The sequence below is a fragment of the Solanum dulcamara genome, chromosome 10 (assembly GCF_947179165.1).
Source record: "Solanum dulcamara chromosome 10, daSolDulc1.2, whole genome shotgun sequence".
Classification (NCBI taxonomy): domain Eukaryota; kingdom Viridiplantae; phylum Streptophyta; class Magnoliopsida; order Solanales; family Solanaceae; genus Solanum; species Solanum dulcamara.
In genome coordinates, this window is record NC_077246.1 from 35,252,491 (window position 1) to 35,261,575 (window position 9,085).

Consider the following 9,085-nt stretch of genomic DNA (forward strand, 5'->3'; position numbering starts at 1 on the left):
AGGAGGTTCCAGTAGAAATTTTAGACCGACAAATGAAGAGGTTAAGAAACAAAGAGTTTGCGTCCGTCAAGGTATTGTTGAGAAATCAACATGTGGAGAGTCCTACATGGGAAAGGGAAGCGGACATGATGAATAAATATTTGTATCTCTTTCCTTCCTCTCAAGCCCAAGATATGAGGTTGTTATAGCTCTAATTGCCGAAATTCCTACGTTTCAGCTTCCTAGGTCTCTCATATGAATACATGTTCATGAAGTCGGTTTTAAAGTCATGTTTTATTCTAAGTTTGAAAATCTCAGGGTCTATACATCTTTGCATGCATGTTGGGCCGCTAGTCCTCTTTCTGTATGTTTTCCATGCTAGTTGAGTATTATTCGGGGATGAATGATCCCAAGAGGGAGATATTTTAAGGCCCCAAAAATTGAAAAGTAGAAAAGAAGGAAAAAATCTAAGAAAGTGGACTATTCAGTATACACGAAGGGACCTATATGTTGTAGGAATTCCTATGGGTCGTAAGAGTGACTTGTAGGATTGATATTGAGGAAGTAAATTTAACTAAGTGTAGATGGGTGTTTATGAGTCAGTTTATGACTCGAAGAAATGATCTGTAGGTTGATGTCTAATTTTTAGAAAAATGACAAGCCTCATTACTTTTGAAACAACTTAACTGGACAAGTCGTAGAGGAGTTTACGAGTCATTGATTGGACTCATAGAGGCAGCCCTGAATTAAGAATTTTTAGCTAAGTGTGGGCAGATTTGATGAAATGTTTGTACGATTCATGTAAGATTTGAGGAGTCATAGATGCAAGTCGTAGGGACCGAATCTCAATTCTAGTAGCTTCTTATTTTGGTACAATACTTTGACGACCCGTAGACCAAATAATTAGTCGAAGATGGCCACTCGTAAGGTCTTTCGAGAAGGTATAATGAGGGGTATTATTATCCTTTCCCATTTTTGCTGCAATGAACCTGGACTATTTTTGGGTTTATTTATGACCTATAACTACCCACACCCTTTAAATTTTCCCTAGTTTTACTCATTCTCTCATAACCTCTTAAAACTCCCAAATTCTTTCAAGCTCAATGTAGAAGAAGATAGGGTTCCAAAGAGTTCTTCAAGGATTTCAAGCTTTCTTAGGGCCTTTATTACCAAGGCATGTTGGATAATTATCCATGAATTCCTTCCATCCAAGGAGTCCCAAAAGTTCACTTTTTTCAATCAAAAATTCAATTTCAATGATTCTAGGATTTTATTGAATTTTGCATTGAATCAATTCAATTATGATTAAACTTTTTTTAATTTTTTCTATTATGTATGAATCAATTCGAATTGCATGATTTTAAGTTGATTTACAAAGACCCATTCATAGTGCTATTTTCAAGTACAATTATGAACTTATGATTTGAGGATTTTGAAATGAATTATGTACGAGATATGATGAGTTGGATTATTATTACAATGATGCTCAAAGTATGATTTAAATGCAATCTTATGACAAAAGGTGACTTAGGATCCTAAAATGGTGATCTGGGAACCTAATACTATTTCTCATGAAAGTAAGATTCTGATGATGGAAGGCTTTTACCCACATTACATTTATGTTATGAAAATGAGCTATTCCACGAACTATGAACTCTATGATCAAGCTTAAAAATATATGCAACCATAGGTTGCCTTTATGGCCTAGCAGTGGGATTGCGACTTAGCACCGAATGAGGCTTGAGGTAGGGGCTCGACCTATGGTGTCCTTATATAAAGTCTCTAGTGTCATAACTATGTACAACCATAGGTTGCCTTTATGGCCTAGCTAGTAGATCCACACAAAGCACATGTTCATGACCCACCTAGTGGGGTAGAATTCTACATTGGCAAGTAGGGTTCTTTTTTCCCTAATGTATGAGTAGATATTGGGATTCCATGTTTTCGCTTGCGTGGTCTTATTGTCAGTTACGGGTATATCCCATATATGTATTCTTTTATTATGTATTCCTTATGATCTTACACATGCCCTTTTTAAATGCCTTGATCATTCATGATTTTCTCATAACTCTATTTATCATTTTACAGCATGTATGTTATTTGTTCATTGCATCTCATATTTTACAATTCTTAGCATGCCCGCATACTCAGTACATTCAAATGTACTAACGCATATTTTTGCCTACATTATATCAAAATGTAGGGGTCGACAATCACATCTATACTCTATGTGGCTAGATTGAGTTGCTTTACTCCAACATTGGAGAGTCCTCATCTATTCGAGGGCATGATTATGAGTTTATTTTCTTTTGGAAAAACTATATTTTACATTGAGAGTGAACTAGGGACATGTCTCATCCCTCGCCTATCTTAGTATGTTAGAGGCATTGTTGACAAAGTATATGTAGAGTCTATGTTGTCTAGTGCCTTTCTTGATTTGATATTATGTTTGCACTTCTAATTTGATCTTATACTTATTTATGGTTTATCGTGTTACCTTATATCAAATTTTGATATGCTAAGAGACTAGGTTAAAGTCCGTTGGGGTTTCGATCGCCATGCCGAATTTATGGCCTTGCTTGAATCGTGACAAAAATTATACAAACTCATGTGCTACTTAGTTTTCCTGCAAAATTGACAAAACAAATATCATATCTACAAAAACAAACTTGCAACAACACTAATCCACCATTTTGAGTTTTAAAAGTGTCATAAATATGCGATACAACATCTAGCTCACCAATCATGAAGACTCAACAACACTAAGAGAATAGTGCTCAAACTCTAGCTACGAGTAGGAGATTTGTGATAATCACCAGACCATACATTATGATACAATGTTGGCAAAACGTATGTGTTAGTACATATAATTCACTAACTATGTGAGAAGAATGCATGAACAATTATAATTGAACATAGCCAATATGAACATGGGATGCTTGACCAATATCTTAAAACATGAGGGAAACTTGAAAACATTTGAAACATATTATATCATGTGGTCAATGCATCATAGACATCTTGAGGACTTGTACCATTTTATATACATTTGTGGGATAAGAACTTAACCGACATTTAACACCATATGAGCTGTAACATGGAATTCTATATAACTCTCACATTGAGAAGAGAGAGGTTACTTTCCAAACTAGAATCCGTGAGAACCTCTTTGACTTTGAGGTATTAATGTATCCACTAGCTAAGCCATAAAGGAAAACCTACTTGAGCAACGTAGTTAGGGACTAGAGGTTGCGACTAGAGTTCACTTGGTGACTCTTTGAGCTTCCGGACTGATCCCCACCTCAAAGTCCTCTTGGTGGTTAGTCAATATCCAACAAAAGTCATAAATCATAATTAATAACATCATTATCAAAGGTAATAATAGATATCAATCCAACATCATAAAATAATCGTAAGAGTAGCTCCTAACATGATGGTTCATAGAAGAAAACCTTTCATTTTTATGAATCTGTATGTCGGTGAGAAATTCTTTCACCATCTTTAACATGAGTGTGTGAGAAAATTCCTTCACAACCTTTATAATATTTTTAAAATTCATTGAAAACATCTTTCATGAGTCATTAATAAGTCCTTCATAGCCTTTCATAAATCATTAATAAAATTATTTATCAATCATGAACATAATTCTTTAAATTCATACTAGAAAATAGTATGATGTATGGGTCTATAAAAAATCATTCGAAAACATGTTATTCAACTTGAAAAATGCATGATTGAATCATAAACATTGAAATAAATCACAATTAAATTAACTCAATGCAATTTAATAACAATTAGGGCTAGAAGTTAATTCATGAAAGAAGAATTTGGGAAAAACCTTTGGGACAACATGGATGGAAGGATCCATAAATGAATTCCAACATACCTTGGTTAAATCAAAGCCCTAAATGCACTCGAATTAAAGACTTAAACTTGGAAAATCTTGAAACCTTGCTTGAGGAAGAAGATGAACATGAGAGAAGAACTTTTAGAGAGATGATTTGTGTTTAGGGTGAATGAAAGTGAATGAGGGAATTTAGAGCGTCTGGGATAGTTAATAGAATAAAATTTGTCCCAAAAACTATCCAAATACATTATTGAAAGAATGGGGAAATACTTAAACAACCTAAAACTTATTCATTGGGACCTCTAAATGTATGGTCTTCAAGGACCATATAGCCCTTCATGGTCTATGAAGCAGCTCGTGAACCTTGACTACTAAAGGGTGACTTTCTACAGGCATCTCTATGGCATGTTCAATGCTCCACGGGTCGTAGACCCTTTTATTAAATGACCCTTTCCTTGGGTGCAACTGCTGCTCCTACATGAACCTCACTATAGCCTGTGAAGCCTTCAACAGCCCATCAAAGGGCTTTGTGGAACCTAATATATTTGAGGCTTTGAGGGGTAAGTCCACAGGAAAGTTTATGGTCCATGGTGTCCACCATGGGTCGTAGACCCTCTTGTGAACTTTTACCCCATTTCCCCTTTCCCAACTCACTCCCATGGCCCGTGGTGATCTCCACGACCCATCAACGTGGTTTGAGAAAACATAAAAAGCTGCAAGCTTTGTGAAATTTTCTTGAAACTTTGATTTCTGGCTTTTCAACTTCTGAGGTATTATAATATCTCCCCATTGGAAACATTCGTCATTGAAAGGGTCTCAAACTATTAAGAATAGCTTCATAAAGATACATATCATCCCAATATAAATGCAAAATATATCAAAAATGCATAGAAACATGGAATATTCAATCCCAAGCTAAAACATTACTTTAAAACTCATTTTAGGAACATGCATGCATATGAAAATATGTATCATGACCCAACCCGTAGGCCACAATTGGAGTCCGACTTGGACCCCCGTATACTTAATTATCAGATGTAACAATTAATATACGAACTATACATAAGAACCCTAGTGGGTCATAGCATTTTCATATACTTGTAGCCTCTTTCATTTGTATCTTGTCATGAAAGGGCGTACAAGACAACAAGGCTACCATAGTATATTGATATTTATAATACATCACATAGACATAACTGAATAGAACTTATACGTATAATCCACACACATATCTACAGACCTCTAAGAGTATTAACAGTAACATATGACAGGATAGGGCCCCCTCTGTACTCCTGAATAAACAAATATATATATTAAAATGTCAACACCAAAACCTAGGCTCTAGAATAGTGGAGCACTTCCGACATAGCTGAGTGGAAATCCTAAGTTGGTCGGTCCCTAAAATAAACATATATACCTATGGCATAAAATACATCCCCCCGAGAAAAGGAGGGTCAGTACGATATATGTACTGAGTATATAAAGCATAAAATATCATAACTGAGACAACGGCTAAAATAGGGATGTAGGGGGCAAGTATAACATTTAGCCATCTACTGTACCTGCATCTTATAAAATAAAGGCATACATGCTATCATCACGTACTGTATCTGGCCCGTTCGGGGACTTGTGTAATAACTAAATCATTTTTCCATCATAAGAATATTTATACCATTAGCATTGTGGAACGTACAACCCAATCTATGTCTATACAAAGTACACGCCGAGGAATGATGGCCCAATCCATATATCTTATAATAATGTTGAGGAATGATGACTCGATCCGTATATCATATAACAATGTCAAGGAACAATGGCCTGATCTGTATATCATGTAACAATGCTAAGGTACGATAGCCCAATCCAAAAACAGCATAATATGCCGTGGAACGTACGGCCCGATCCTTACATAGAAAAATGTGTTGAGGTACGTTCGGCCCGATCCATATATATTATAATGCATATATGTGCACGTAAAACTCTGTAACATGTCAAACATCCCTTAGATATCACCATAAATCATATTTAAGAGCCCCTAGGTATAGAAGATTACACATTCCATCACTATTCAGCCTATAGAAGGCTCGAGGGTCGTAGTTCAACTACTTTAAGACCCTTATCATTCAAAAGTGAGTACAAGTCATGAGTTACATCCAGAATCTATAAATGGGGCTATATCCAAATCCATGTTCTATAGTACCTATAGCTTAGTCTTTCTTGAAGTAGGAAAAGACAAGCTTTACATGTACCACTTCCTATCACATGGAAGACTTGAAAAGTAATGAGTCAACTTGTTACAGGAGTTTTAATCAGTAGGAAGTGAACAAGAGACTTAACTCACACTCAGAGTTTTAAGAGTGGAATAACTTCAAACTTCATATACATAATATTTACATCTAATTCATTCCAAAAGAGAGGAAAAATAACTTTACATACACTACTTTTCAGCATATAGAAAACTTGAGGAATATAAGCTTATCTACTTTAAGAGTCTTAACATTCAACAGTGAACACGAATTATGAATCATGAATCATGTTCAGAGCTCATGAATATAATTACCCCAGGCTTCATACACATATCATTTGCCACTTAAATCTAAGACATGCCCAAAAGAAAAGAGAGACAGGCTTTACATACCTCTTACGGACTTCTCTTAACCACGTTCACGTCGTCTCCCTCCAAACCTAGTTAACATGGAAGAAATGCAAGTATCAATAACCCTTATCTTTCTAGCATCTTAGGTTACACATGAGTATTCATAGAACTCAACCCCTTGTTCGCCTTCTCGACTAGTTTCTTAACTAGTTAAGGAGTTAACGAAAATTGGGTAGCATCTCCCCCATAATATGCCCTATCCGAATTTCCAATTACACTCTTAATAACTACAGAAAAATAACAACAACAACTATCAGCATACACACAAGTAATTCACTTCAACATTACATAATACAAACCCCGAAACAACTTGCTTAAAACTATCAAAATGTGAATTCTGGACAGCCTACTATCTTGTATTGTCGCTTAGTTTCGAAGGGGTAATTGGTGGAAACAGGCTTTGTGTCCTCAATGAAAGTTATATACATATGTCTTAGGGTCACATAAGATTTCAAATCATCCCTACATCAATTACTTACAAAAACATATGCCCAAAATACCAACAGCAGCCCGTGTAGGATTTCCAAAATGAAATCTGGACAGCACCTCATCTATACTTCATCATCCTTTTTCGAGTATATAAAAGCAAAAATGGGTTTTAGAGTCCAATTAAAGTTATATCCATGTGAAATATATTTCCAAAACATTTTGAATCACTAGAAACGAAGCTTTACACAAGGAGTTATACTAGTATTACTAACAACAGTCCCATTCCGAAAACGGATTTGTTGACAAGAACGAAAACCTCCTCAAAACCCCAGCTATAAATTTTATATTGTTAAACACCTTCATATCACTGTAGGATACCTTAAATAATTAATTCATAGAATGAAATTGGGCCTTACTTTTTTTCTTGAAGCAACCTGTAGCCCTCTTCTCTTGCTCTTCAGCTTTTCCTCTCAACTCTCTCTTATTTTTCTAAGTTGTAAAGATGAACAAATGAAGTCTTAGTCATCCATACATATATATACACCCTTTTGGAGAGTGACATGTGCCAACCCCTAAGGGTAACACGTATCACAACCTTAGGTAGCCACGTCACCTCATGCAACCAATCCCATGCAGCCACATGGCCATGTGGGACCCACCCTAAGTAGGTGACTTCTGAGTAGGTGCTACGCCTCCTTCCTCCTCTTCCATGTATTCGTAATTTCATCTCACTTTAAGAACCTATGTAATCCTTTTTAATTAAGCTCGACGTGTACTCAAGTAGTTTAGTTATATAAGACATCCAAGTTGGTAGCTTATGCAAGTAGATCGAGTCCAACGACTTATTACTTGACCTCCAACTCCCTTCCAATCCTTATAACTCTTTTTCCAACCTTCACTACTATGGAGCATCACATCCTCCCTTCCTTAGAGTTATATGATAACATTAGAATTAATATTGATCACATGGCACCTTTCAAGAAGCTTAAGAAAGTGTTCAAAAGCACAAATATACAGGGTATAACAATATGACAATGACTAAAATGCATGGATTAGAGGGATTGAATCATGAAGGAACTCATTACCTCAATGAGGAATGAAAGAAAAGAGATGAGGATACATTGGCATCATATCGGCTTCAACCTCTCGTATACAACCTTCAGCCTCTTGTTTCCTCCTTAACCCCTTAACGTTAGCTATTGTTCTAGTGAATTTTGGAGTGATTTTTATTAAACTTTGGAGACTTATAACTTGTCCAATTTAACTCCATTTTTAGTGATGTTTAAAGCTAGATTGTGGGGTTTTTCATAACTATCATCATGGTATGATTTGTTTGGGTTATAGGGGTGCATTAGAAATAGCATATCAAAGTTGTTACTTTCTTTCACCTTCTTAGTTCAAATTATGAGAATTTTCTTGCATGCCCATCTTGCATAGTTTCCCAACCATTTACTATTTATCAAATTGAATTGTAAGCTTGGAGAGATGTTTAGAACCTAATTTTGGGGTCAATTTTGTGATTTCGAACATGGGTCCCACATTTCCCATTTTAGACTACAAAATTGGTCAGTATCTAAAGTCGATAATCTTAGCGTCAAAACAACCATATTAACATTATGATTCTATTGTTGAAAGCGTGGCAGTATTTGGAGACCGTTCTGAAGGGAAAGGCTTCGGTTTTGTGAGTTTGAGCGTGCGTGGTCAGCTTACAGGTAGGCTACAGTTTTACCCTCATGAGACTAATCATGTTTAGGAAATTGTTAATTGATTTATATGAGTTTGGAGGGCTTCGGGTGGTGAGCATGCTAAATTCCTAAATTTCATGCCATAGATATTATTTCGAGTAATTGTTGGATTATTTAACCATAACTCTTGTGATGCATATTGTGCCTGTGGTTATATATTTGGAAGCATGTTTGAACTTAGTCTAGGCTTAGACTAGTGCTGCCTTAGACTTGCGTGATTTTGGTATTGTTGGGCCTTAGAACTTCTTCAATGTTATTTCAGATGGTTAGCTCCCTGTAAACTACTATAGAAGACCGGAGTCTGATAGTTAGAGCCTTAGCTAGGCAATAACTCGACTTCTGATCCTACCTCTATAATTCCCTATTCTCCGGTTGGTCCTGTATCGCTCGGTTCTTGATTTTGGAAGTTTTCTCAAAGATTTAGGTTGT